Here is a 14,525-nt window from a genome sequence, read left to right as displayed (position 1 = left end):
GACAGGCCCTTAATGTTAATTGTGGGTGGCACGGTGGCACAGTGGTTAGCACTGCTGCCTCACAGCGCCAGGGACTGGGGTTTGATTCCCAGCCTCGGGTCACTGTCTGTGTGGAGTCTGTACGTTCTCCCCGTGTCTGCGTGGGTTTCCTCCGGGTGCTCCGGTTTCCTTTCATAGTCCAAAGATGTGCGGGTTAGGTGGATTGGCCGTGCTAAATTGCCCCTTAGTGTCCAAAGATGTGCAGTTTAGGTGGATTGGCCATGCTAAATTGCCCCTTAGTGTCCAAAGATGTGGAGGTTAGGTGGATTGGCCATGGTAAATTGCCCCTTAGTGTCCAAAGATGTGGAGGTTAGGTGGATTGGCCATGGTAAATTGCCTCTTAGTGTCCAAAGATGTGGAGGTTAGGTGGATTGGCCATGCTAAATTGCCCCTTAGTGTCCAAAGATGTGTTGGTTAGATGGATTGGCCATGCTAACTTGCCCCTTAATGTCCAAAGATGGGTTGGTTAGGGGGATTGGCCATGCTAAATTGCCCCTTAGTGTCCAAAGATGTGCGAGTTAGGTGGATTGGCCATGCTAAATTGCCCCTTCGTGTCCAAAGATGTGGAGGTTAGGTGGATTGGCCATGCTAAATTGCCCCTTAGTGTCCAAAGATGTGGAGGTTAGGTGGATTGGCCATGGTAAATTGCCTCTTAGTGTCCAAAGATGTGGAGGTTAGGTGGATTGGCCATGCTAAATTGCCCCTTAGTGTCCAAAGATGTGGAGGTTAGGTGGATTGGCCATGCTAAATTGCCCCTTAATGTCCAAAGATGTGTTGGTTAGATGGATTGGCCATGCTAACCTGCCCCTTAATGTCCAAAGATGTGTTGGTTAGGGGGATTGGCCATGCTAAATTGCCCCTTAGTGTCCAAAGATGTGCGGGTTAGGTGGGTTGGCCATGCTAAATTGCCCCTTAGTGTCCAAAGATGTGGAGGTTAGGTGGATTGGCCATGCTAAATTGCCCCTTAGTGTCCAAAGATGTGTGGGTTAGGTGGATTGGCCATGCTAGATTGCCCCTTAGTGTCCCAGGATGTGTAGGTTAGGTGGATTAAGCAGGGTAAATGTGTGGGACTACAGGGATAGGGCTTGGCTGGGATTGTTGTCAGTGCACACTCGATGGGCCGAATGGCCTCCTTCTGCACTGTCGGGATTCTATGGTTTCTGTTGACGGAGTGTAACTCGGGGAGGGCCGCAGAAAGAACGCGGACATTTGGATTTGACATGAGTGCTGCAAAGCCCCGTCAAAAATGTAAGCTGCCAAGACGTCTGTGGTTCTGTGGGGAGCCAACACGCACCCTGGGTGGTTGGCCATCCCTGTGTGAACAAGTGTGTACTGCTTACGCATCCAACCAAAGAACTGAAAAAATTCACATTCGCACCGAGCAGGAATGACCCAGAGAGGTTTCAGTTTAAAGTTTCTTAATCAGTGTCGCAAGTAGGCTGACATTAACACTGCAATGAAGTTACTGTGAAAATCCCCCTCGTCGTCACACTCCGGCGCCTGTTTGGGTTACCCTGAGGGAGAATTTAGCACCTAATCAGCACGTCTTTCGGACTGTGGGAAGAAACCGGAGCACCCGGAGGAAACCCATGCAGACACGGGGAGAACGTGCAGACTCTGCACAGACAGTGACCCGAGCCAGGAATCGAACCCAGGTCTCTGGCGCTGAGGCAGCTGCGCTAACCACCGTAAATCAATTTGTTCAGGGCGTTGGGGGGATGGATGGGGAAGAGGGAGTTTAAATTCCCGAATTTCAGTGCCTCTGAAAAAAGACACATCCTGTCGAAGTTTTTCAGCTTGCATTCGGCACGTCAGACTAGCAGCATCCAATCTCAAGGGGCAACAACAACTTGCACTAGATATTCAATGGCATTGACCATCGCTGATTGACCATTGACCAGAAACTGAACAGGACCCAGCGATATGGACGTATCACAGTTTGGAATGGCTCCTGCTCTGTCCAAGACCGCAAGAAACTACAAAGGGTTGTGAACGTAGCCCAGTCCATCTCTCAAACCACCCTACCACCCATTGACTCTGTCTACACTTCCCACTGCCTCAGGAAAAGCAGCCAGCATAATCCAGGACCCCACGCACCTCGGACATTCTCTCTTCCGCTTCTTCTGACGGGGAAAAGATACAAAAGTCTGAAGTCATGTACCAACCGACTCAAGAACAGCTTCTTCCCTGCTGCCATCAGACATTTTTATTGGACCTACCTTATATTAAGCTGAACTTTATCTACACCCGAGCTATGACTGTAACACTACATTCTGCACCCTCTCCTTTCCTTCTCCACTATGTACTCTACGAATGGTATGCTTTGTCTGTATAGCACGCAAGAAACAATACCTTTCATTGTATTCCTATACATGTGACAATAATACATCAGAATCAAATCAGAACATATTAAGTTGATCTTTCTAACAATGACTGGAACAAGACATTCTGCACTCTCTTCTTTCCTTCTTTATGAACGGTATGCTTTGTATAGCGTGCAAGAAAAAATACTTTTCACTGTATCCCAATACATGTGACAATAATAAATCAAACAATACTTTTCACTGTATCCCAATACATGTGACAATAATAAATCAAACAATACTTTTCACTGTATCCCAGTACATGTGACAATAAATCAAACAATACTTTTCACTGTATCCCAGTACATGTGACAATAATAAATCAAATCAAATCATATAAATACTGTGGCTATTGTTGTGAGTCAGAGGTTGGGAATCCTGCGGTGAATAACTCGCTAAGGTGTCTCGCTGAGGTTTTGGAGCCACACACGCCCCATGGAGTGAACTCGAGTGAACTCCTGCAGTGTGTGGAGCAATTTGTCTTTCGACAAGTGCAAAATCAATCTGGGGACTCGCCGCCCTTTCGAAATGCTCAACCTCGAATTATTGAGTCATTGAGAGAGGCCTGTGTGCGAACAGTCTTCCCTCCAATCCAATCCCCTCTCTGTTCCCAACAAGAGGAGGGAATCCAGGAATCCTTCCAACACACAGTCGGACTTTCCCACCAGTTTGCAGTGTTTTCCCAGGCTAACTGTTAGGACAGAATGAGATCCAGTGTCGGGGGAGAGCAGTGCTGAGCAGAAGTTGGATCGCTCCTCTGACAATGATTGCAGCAATATCTCTCTCAGAGTTGCCACACCGTATCTTGTCATACCGGAGGCCGCACTGAACGGGGTCAGGTCACCTCGTGGCACAGCGGGCATCCCTGCCCCTGGGACTACAAACGCGCGGGATCGGGTCCATTGCCACATTCATAACACTGTTCAAAGGGGCTGATAGGACGTCCATCGATTCAGTGAATGAACCGTAGAATCCCTACCATGCTGAAGGAGGCCATTCGGTCCATTGATTCCGCATCGTCTCTCTGACAACAACTTGCGCTAGATATTCAATAGCATTGACCATTGCTGAATTCCCCCGCGATCAACATTGCCGTTGACCAGAAACTGAACTGGACCCAGCCATATGTATCACAGCTTGGTATGGCTCTAAGTATCTTATCCAGGCCCTCTACCCCACCCTATCCCTGTAACCCCACACATTTACCATGGCCAATCCATCCAACCTGCACATCCGCACAATGGTCTGTAAAAATTGATTTGATTTATTATTGTCACATGCACTGGGATACAGTGAAAAGTATTGTTTCTTGCGCACCATGCAGACAAAGCATACCATTCATAGAGTACATAGGGGAGAAGGAAAGGAGAGGGTGCAGAATGTAGTGTTACAGTCATAGCTCGGGTGTAGAGAAAGATCAACTTAATGCAAGGCAGGTCGATTCAAAAGTCTGACGGCAGCAGGGAAGAAGCTGTTCTTGAGTCGGTTGGTCTGTGACCTCAGACTTTTGTATCTTTTTCCTGACGGAAGAAGGTGGAAGAGAGAATGTCCGGGGTGTGTGGGGTCCTGATTATGCTGGCTGCTTTTCCCGAGGCAGCGGGAAGTGTAGATGGAGTCAATGGATGGGAGGCTGGTTTGCGTGATGGATTGGGCTACATTCACGACTCTTTGTAGTTTCTTGCGGTCATGGGCAGAGCAGGAGCCAGACCAAGCTGCGATACATCCAGAAAGGATGCTTTCTATGGCGCGTCTGTAAAAATTCGGGAGAGTCGTAGTGGACATGCCAAATTTCCTTCGTCTTCTGAGAAAGTAGAGGCGTTGGTGGGGCTTTCTTAACTATAGTGTCGGCATGGGGGAACCAGGACAGTTAGTTGGAATCAGGTTTCGAAATGGGGAACTGATATATCCGGTGGAACAAGCAGATGGGGCCTCAGTCTAAGACCTCGGCTGAAACACGGCACTGCAGTGGGGATACAGACCACAAAGCTCAGTGAGCCAGCAGTGAGTGTGTGACCCTCTGAGCCACGGTGACACACACAGGCATGACACGAATGCCATGCCTTGCAGTGTGGGCGGTGCTTCGTGCTTCTGACGTGGCTTTCGAACAGCAGAGGGATTGGAATGCGGAAGAACCTGTTTCCCCTGTGACCGGGTACACAATGACAACATTGAGGAATGAATGAAGGGAGCGGCAGGATTTATCGCACGCTGTATCCTGTTGCAGCGAAGCAATTATTTACCCTGCTGCCATCATTAAAATGAGGACACGTCCCAGCACAGGTCGAGTATCTATTATCCTCACCTGTGAAAACCCACCACATCCAAAACAGAAGGGCACTTTCATCGAACCATTTACAGCATCAGAGGACCCTGACTCAAGTCACAGTCATATAATTCCTACAGTGCAGAAAGAGACCATTGAGTTTGTGTCTTTATATACCCTGTTTGTGAACAGAACTCCCACTCATCTGATGAAGGGGCAGCGCTCCGAAAGCTTCAGGCTTGTGCTGCCAGATAAACCTGTTGGACTTTAACCTGGTGCTGTGTGAGACTTCTTCCTGTAAAGACATTTTCTCAGGGATTCTGTCCGATTGTGTGGCTCGCTGAGGGCCTCTGCTGTCGTTGCCAGGGAGCTGCAGCACCCCAGACCCAGCTCCCCACATCCAGACAGATTTTTAAAAAATACTTCTCCAATTCAGTCAAATCAAGTCCAATTCAGAGTCTCAACAAGTTGAGACATTTCCCGATCCAGGCTGACAAGGCACGGTCTGCAACCCCTGTCTTGGGCCTGATCTACATGAGCCAAGCTGATTGGAGTAGGCGCAGGTTTCCTCCTCCAGGGCTTGATTTCAACAAAGAACAGTACAGCACAGGAACAGGCCCTTCGGCCCTCCAAGCCTGCGCCGCTCATGTGCCCAACTAGACCATTCGTTTGTATCCCTCTATTCCCAGTCTGTTCACGTGGCTATCTAGATAAGTCTTAAATGATCCCAGCGTGTCCGCGTCAATCACCTTGCCCGGCAGCGCATTCCAGGCCCCCACCACCCTCTGTGTAAAATACGTCCCCCTGACATCTGTGTTGAACCTCGCCCCCCTCACCTTGAACCCGTGACCCCTTGTGTTCGTCACCTCCGACCTGGGAAAAAGCTTCCCACTGTTCACCCTATCTATGCCCTTCATAACTCTATCTCATTTGCATCTTAGCCAAAAGGCCGAGATGCCGCTTTTAAAAATTGCTTCATATGAAAATGAAGCTTAAATGTAACCTAATGACCTCAACCAAGTGCAGCATCCGATCCAGACTACACTTGATCTTAGTATGAGATCAAGGCTGAGAAGCATATCCAGACATATGTCCCAGTTACAGGGGAGAGTAGAAACCTGTGGCTTCGATGAGCGGGTCTTTCACAGAGCTAGGGCCCTCTGCAGACATTCCAGTGTCACCGTTACGGCAACACTGCTGTCGGCATCAACCTGCAATTTAAAGTTAAAAGTTTATGTATTAGTGTCACAAGTCGGCTTACATTAACACTGCAATGAAGTTACTGTGAAAATCCCCTAGTCGCCACACTCCGGCAACCGACTCAAGAACAGCTTCTTCCCTGCTGCCGTCAGATGTTTGAATGGACCTACCTCGCACTGAGTTGATCTTTCTCCACACCCGAGCTATGACTGTAACACTACATTCTGCACCCTCTCCTTTCCTTCTCCCCTATGTAATCAGGTTACACTGAGGGAGAATTTAGCACCTAACCAGCACGTCTTTCAGACTGTGGGAGGAAACCGGAGCACCCGAAGAAAACCCACGCAGACACGGGGAGAACGTGCAAACTCCGCACAGACAGTGACCCAAGCCGGGAATCGAACCTGGGTCCCTGGCGCTGTGAGGCAGCAGTGCGAATCACTGCGCCACCCAGAATTATGAAATGCAACATACACAAAAGCACCGCTGGGATGCAAACTCAGGATCTCCTGTTACTAGACAGGCGCTTTAACCAACTAAGCAGTGGGTAAACGGGGCATTCCTGTGGGGAGGCGATGGCCGAGTGGTATTATCGTCAGACTATTAATCCAGAAGCTCAGCTAATGTTCTGGGGACCCGGGTTCGAATCCCGCCACGGCAGATGATGGAATTTGAATTCAATAAAACATATCTGGAATTAAGAATCTACTGATGACCATGAAACCATTGTCGATTGTTGGAAAAACCCATCTGGTTCCTTTAGGGAAGGAAATCTGCCGTCCTTACCCGGTCTGGCCTACATGTGACTCCAGAGTCACAGCAATGTGGTTGACTCTCAACTGCCCTCGGGCAACTAGGGATGGGCAATAAATGCTGGCCCAGCCAGCGACTCCCATGTCCCACGAATGAATTTCTCTGGTGGGACTGGCACCTCCGAGCCACTTGCCGGTGGCTCAGTGTGTGCACAGCTCACTGGCATTGCGCACAGTCCTTGGCTCTCCAAGCAGCTGGTAGTGGGCAGAGTTGGGCACACCCTGGTACCTCACCTCAGCTGACCAGCTGAACAAGAGAGAAGAAATTGCAGTCGACAAGTTTTCAAGACTTTTACTGTAACAAGCAAACTAAAAGCATCAAACATCGAACAGTAGCGACACAGGAACAGGCCCTTCGGCCCACCATGCTGTGCTGAACATGACACCAAATTAAACTCATCCCTCCTGCCTGCCCTTGCTCCCTATCCCTCTATCCCTCACATATTCATGTGCTTATCTAAAAGCCCCTTAAACCCCCTCTATCGTATCTGCCTCCACCACCGCCCCGGGCAGCGTGTCCCAGACACCCACCACTCTCTGTGTAAAAAACTTACCCCTCACATCTCCTCTGAACTTTCCCCCTCTCACCTTAAGTTCATGCCCCCGAGTATTAGACATTTCAACTCCGGGAAAAAGATTGTGACTGTCAACCCTATCTCTGCCTCTCATAGTTTTATAGACTTCTATCCGGTCTCCCCTCAGCCTCCGCCGCTCCAGAGAAAACAACCCTAGTTTGTCCAGCCTCTCCTTATAGTTCACACCCTCTAATTCAGGCAGCATCCTGGTAAACCTCTTCTGCACCATCTCCAAAGCCTCCACATCCTTCCTGTAATGTGGCGACCAGAACTGGACGCAATTCTCTAAAGAGCGGCCGAACCAAAGTTTTATAAAGCTGCAACGTGACATCCTGACTCTCGTACTCAATGCCCCGACCAATAAAGGCAAGCGTGCCATACGCCTTCTTTACCACCCTATCCACTTTCAGGGAGCTATGGACTTGAACCCCAAGATCCCTCTGTACATCAAAGCTGTCCAGGGTCCTGCCATTAACTGTATACTTACCCTTAACATTTGATCTCCCAAAGTGCAGCACCAATGTTGACTAAACATTTCATCGTAAACTCGTGTTTTGAACTTTCCCCTTTAACCTTTACTATAGTTGATATGCCAGGTTCTGGTTATAATATATATTGTCTCATTAAGTAGGTATTTAATCCTCACACAATCAATCCAAAGTGACTATTAGCTGGTGAGGACTATTTTTCTCAGTCGAGTTCGCTTTAACCTCAGAACCGTCCTTCACGGATCGAGGGTTCCTGGAGATTTGCCCATTAGCTCAAGCAGGATGATTTTAAACAATTGATTCATTCATGGGGTCTGGTTCACTCTCCTGTCTCTCTCCTTCCCCCATTTGTCTCTTCCCATCTCTCTCTCTCTCCTTTCCTTCACTTTCTCACTCTCCATCACCCTCTTTCGTTCTCCTCTCGCTCACACGGTCCCCTCTCCTCTCTCTCTCATTCTTCTCTCTCGCTTGCTTATCTCCCCTCTCCCTACCCCTCATGTTCTCCTCTCCTTCCCCGTCTCTCCTTCCCTCACCATCTCACTCGCTCCCTTTGTCACTCCCTCCCTCTCTCACCCCCTCCCTCTCTCACTCTCCCTCAAACTCTCTCTCTCCCTCTCTCCCCATCACTCTGTCTCTATCTATCACACTGTCTCTCTCTGTCACACTGTCTTTCTATCACTCTCTCTATCACTCTCTATCACTCTCTCTCTATCACACACTCTCTCTCTCTCTATCACACATTCTCTCTCTCTGTCATACTCTCTCTCTCTACCACACACTCTCTCTCTCTAACACACTCTCTATCACACATTCTAACACACTCTCTATCACACACTGTCTCTCTCTCTCTCTATCACACACTCTCCCTCTATCACACACTCTCTCTATCACACTCTCACTCTCTCTCTCTATCACACTCTCTCTCTATCACACTATCACACACTCTCTCTATCACACTTTCCCTCTCTATCTCTCTATCATACACTCTCTCTATCACACTTTCTCTATCACACTCTCCCTCTCTATCACACTCTCTCTCTATCACACTATCACACACTCTCTCTATCACACTCTCCCTCTCTATCTCTCTATCATACACTCTCTCTCACACTTTCTCTATCACACTCTCCCTCTCTATCACACCTCTCTCTCTATCACACTCTCTCTCTATCACACACACTCTCTCTCTATCACACTCTCTCTCTATCACACTCTCTCTCTATCACTCTCTCTACCACACATTCTCTCTCTCTCGATCTCTCTATCACACTCTCTCTCTATCACACTCTCTCTATCACACACTCTCTCTATTCTCTATCTCTCTATCACACTCTCTCTCTATCACACTTGCTCTATCACACACTCTCTCTCTCTATCTCTCTGTCACACACTCTCTCTATTACACACTCTCTCCCTCTCTCTCTCTATCACTCTATCACACTCTCCCGCTCTCTATCACACACTCTCTCTATCACACACTCTCTCTCTACCACACACTCTCTCTCTCTCTATCACACTCTCTCTCTACCACACACTCTCTCTCTCTATCACACACTCTCTCTCTCTCTTTAGCACAATCTCTCTCTATCACACACTCTCTCTCTCTCCATCACACACACTCTCTCTCTATCACACTCTCTGTCACACACTCTCTCTCTCTATCACACTCTCTCTCTCTATCACACTCTCTCTCTACCACACACTCTCTCTCTCTAACACACACACTCTCTCTCTCTCTATCACACACTCTCTCACTCCATCACACACTCTCTCTCTATCACACTCTATCACACACTTTCTCTCTCTATCACTCTATCACACTCTCTCTCTCTATCACACTCTCTCTCTACCACACACACTCTCTCTCTCTCTATCACACTCTCTCTCTATCACACTCTCTCTCTCTATCACACACTCTCTCTCTATCACACACTCTCTCTCTCTCTATCACACTCTCTCTCTACCACACACTCTCTCTCTCTAACACACACTCTCTCTCTCTCTATCACACTCTCTCTCTATCACACACTCTCTCACTCCATCACACACTCTCTCTCTATCACACTCTATCACACACTTTCTCTCTCTATCACTCTATCACACTCTCTCTCTCTATCACACTCTCTCTCTACCACACACACTCTCTCTCTCTATCACACTCTCTCTCTATCACACACTCTCTCTCTATCACACACTCTCTCTCTCTATCACACACACTCTCTCTCTATCACACTCTCTCTCTACCACACACTCTCTCTCTCTATCACACACACTCTCTCTCTCTAGCACAATCTCTCTCTATCACACACTCTCTCTCTCTCTCCATCACACACACTCTCTCTCTATCACACTCTCTCTCTATCACACTCACTCTCTACCACACACTCTCTCTCTCCCTCTCTCTCTATCACACTCTCTCTCTCTATCACTCACTCTCTCTACCACACACTCTCTCTCTCTCTATCTATCACTCTCTCTCTATCACACTCTCTCTATCACACACTCTTTCTCTCTATTTCTCTATCTCTATCTATCACTCTATCTCTCTATCACACTATCTCTCTATCACACTCTCTCTCTCTATCTCTCTATCACACACACTCTCTCTCTCTCTCTATCACACACACTCTCTCTCTCTATCACACTCTCTCTCTATAACACACACTCTCTCTCTATCACACTCTCTCTCTATCTCTCTATCACACACTCTCTCTACCACACACTCTCTCTCTCTCTATCTATCACTCTCTCTCTATCACACTCTCTCTATCACACACTCTTTCTCTCTATCTCTATCTATCACTCTATCTCTCTATCACACTCTCTCTCTATCACACTTGCTCTATCACACTCTCTCTCTCTCTCTCTATCTCTCTATCACACACTTTCTCTCTCTCTCTATCACACACACTCGCTCTCTCTATCACACTCTCTCTCTATCACACACTCTCTCTCTATCACACTCTCTCTCTCTATCACACTCTCTCACTCTCTCACACTCTATCACACACACACTCTCTCTCTATCTCTCTATCACACACTCTCTCTCTCCTATCACGCTCTATCACACACTCTCTCTATCACACACTCTCTCTCTATCACACACTCTCTCTATCACACACTCTCTCTCTATCACACACTCTCTCTCTATCACACACTCTCTCTCTCTATCACACTCTCTCTCTATCACACACACACTCTCTCTCTATCTCTCTAACACACACTCTCTCTCTCTATCACACTCTCTCTCTATCACTCTCTCTCTCTCTCAATCACACACTCTCTCTCTATCACACACTCTCTCTCTATCACACACTCTCTCTCTATCACACTCTCTCTCTCTATCACACACTCTCTCTCTATCACACTCTCTCTCTATCACACTCTCTCTATCACACTCTCTCTATCACACATCTCTCTATCACACACTCTCTATCATACTCTCTCTCTCTATCACACTCTCTCTATCACACATTCTCTCTCTCTCTATCACACACACTCTCTCTCTCTATCACACACTCTCTCTCTATCACACTCTCTCTCTTTCACATTCTCTCTATCACACACTCTCTCTCTCACACTCTCTCTCTATCACACTCTCTCTATCACACTCTCTCTATCACACTCTCTCTCTCTATCACACACTCTCTATCACACTCTCTCTCTCTATCACACTCTCTCTCTCTATCACACCTCTCTCTCGATCACACTCTTTCTATCTCTCTATCACACACTCTCTCTCTCCCTCTCTCTCTATCACACACTCTCTCTATCACACTCTCGATCACACTTGCTCTATCACACACTCTCTCTCTCTATCTGTCACACACTCTCTATCACACACACTCTCTCTCTCTATCACACTCTCTCTATCACACACACTCTCTATCACACACACTCTCTATCTGTCACACACTCTCTCTATCACACACTCTCTCTCTATCACACTCTCTCTCTCTCACATTCTCTCTATCACACACTCTCTCTCTCACACTCTCTCTATCACACTCTCTCTCTCTATCACTCACTCTCTCTACCACACACTCTCTCTCTCTCTATCTATCACTCTCTCTCTATCACACTCTCTCTATCACACACTCTTTCTCTCTATTTCTCTATCTCTATCTATCACTCTATCTCTCTATCACACTATCTCTCTATCACACTCTCTCTCTCTCTCTATCTCCTCTATCACACACACTCTCTCTCTCTCTATCACACACACTCCTCTCTCTATCACACACTCTCTCTATACACACACTCTCTCTCTATCACACTCTCTCTCTATCTCTCTATCACACACTCTCTCTACCACACACTCTCTCTCTCTCTACTATCACTCTCTCTCTATCACACTCTCTCTATCACACACTCTTTCTCTCTATCTCTATCTATCACTCTATCTCTCTATCACACTCTCTCTCTATCACACTTGCTCTATCACACTCTCTCTCTCTCTCTCTATCTCTCTATCACACACTTTCTCTCTCTCTCTCTCTATCACACACACTCGCTCTCTCTCACACTCTCTTCTTACACACTCTCTCTCTATCACACTCTCTCTCTCTATCACACTCTCTCACTCTCTCACACTCTATCACACACACACTCTCTCTCTATCTCTCTATCACACACTCTCTCTCTCTCTATCACGCTCTATCACACTCTCTCTCTATCACACACTCTCTCTCTATCACACACTCTCTCTATCACACACTCTCTCTCTATAACACACTCTCTCTCTATCACACTCTCTCTCTCTCTATCACACTCTCTCTCTATCACACACACACTCTCTCTCTATCTCTCTAACACACACTCTCTCTCTCTATCACACTCTCTCTCTATCACTCTCTCTCTCTCTCAATCACACACTCTCTCTCTATCACACACTCTCTCTCTATCACACACTCTCTCTCTATCACACTCTCTCTCTCTATCACACACTCTCTCTCTATCACACTCTCTCTCTATCACACTCTCTCTATCACACATCTCTCTATCACACACTCTCTATCACACTCTCTCTCTCTATCACACTCTCTCTATCACACATTCTCTCTCTCTCTATCACACACACTCTCTCTCTCTATCACACACTCTCTCTCTATCACACTCTCTCTCTTTCACATTCTCTCTATCACACACTCTCTCTCTCACACTCTCTCTCTCTATCACACTCTCTCTATCACACTCTCTCTCTCTATCACACTCTCTCTCTCTATCACACACTCTCTATCACACTCTCTCTCTCTATCACACTCTCTCTCTCTATCACACCTCTCTCTCGATCACACTCTTTCTATCTCTCTATCACACACTCTCTCTCTCCCTCTCTCTCTATCACACACTCTCTCTATCACACTCTCGATCACACTTGCTCTATCACACACTCTCTCTCTCTATCTGTCACACACTCTCTATCACACACACTCTCTCTCTCTATCACACTCTCTCTATCACACACACTCTCTATCACACACACTCTCTATCTGTCACACACTCTCTCTATCACACACTCTCTCTCTATCACACTCTCTCTCTCTCACATTCTCTCTATCACACACTCTCTCTCTCACACTCTCTCTCTCTCTATCACACTCTCTCTCTCTATCACACACTCTCTATCACACTCTCTCTCTCTATCACACTCTCTCTCTCTATCACACTCTCTCTCTCTATCACACCTCTCTCTCGATCACACTCTTTCTATCTCTCTATCACACACTCTCTCTCTCCCTCTCTCTCTATCACACACTCTCTCTATCACACTCTCGATCACACTTGCTCTATCACACACTCTCTCTCTCTATCTGTCACACACTCTCTATCACACACTCTCTCTCTCTATCACACTCTCTCTATCACACTCTCTCTCTCTCTCTATCACACTCTCTCTATCACACACACTCTCTATCACACACACTCTCTATCTGTCACACACTCTCTCTATCACACACTCTCTCTCTCTATCACACTCTCTCTATCACACACACTCTCTCTCTATCACACACTCTCTCTATCTCACTTGCTCTATCACACACTCTCTCTCTATCACACTCTCTATCACACACACTCTCTCTCTATCACAATCTCTCTCTCTATCACACACTCTCTCTCTCTGTCATACTCTCTCTCTCTATCACGCTCTCTCTATCACACACTCTCTCTCTCTATCACACACTCCCTCTCTCTATCACATTCTCTCTCTCTCTCCCTATCACATTCTCTCTCTCTCTATCACACACTCTCTCTATCACACACACTCTCTATCACAATCTCTCTACCACACACACACTCTCTCTCTATCACACTCTCTCTCACTCTCTCTCTATCACACTCTCTATCACTCTCTCTCTCTATCTCTCTCTCTCTCTATCTATCACTCTCTCTCTCTATCATACACTCTCTCTCTCGCTCTATCTCTCTATCACACTATCACTCTCTCTCTATCTCTCTCTATCACTCTCTCTCTATCACTCTCTCTCTCTACCACACTCTCTCTCTATCACTCTCTATCACTCTCTATCACTCTCTCTCTCTCTATCTCTCTCTATCTTTCTCTCTCTCTCTATCACTCCCTCTCTATCTCTCTATCTCTCTATCACACACACTCTCTCTCTATCACACACACACTCTCTCTCTCTATCTCTCTCTATCACTCTCTCTCTCTATCACACTCTCTATCACTCTCTCTCTCTCTCTATCACTCTCTCTCTCTATCTCTCTATCACTCTCTCTCACTGTCTCTATCACTCTCTCGCTCTATCTCTCTCTCTTTCTCA

The sequence above is a fragment of the Mustelus asterias genome, chromosome 22 (genome assembly GCF_964213995.1).
Source record: "Mustelus asterias chromosome 22, sMusAst1.hap1.1, whole genome shotgun sequence".
NCBI classification, from domain to species: Eukaryota; Metazoa; Chordata; class Chondrichthyes; order Carcharhiniformes; family Triakidae; genus Mustelus; species Mustelus asterias.
Note: the sequence above shows the minus strand (reverse complement) of the source record.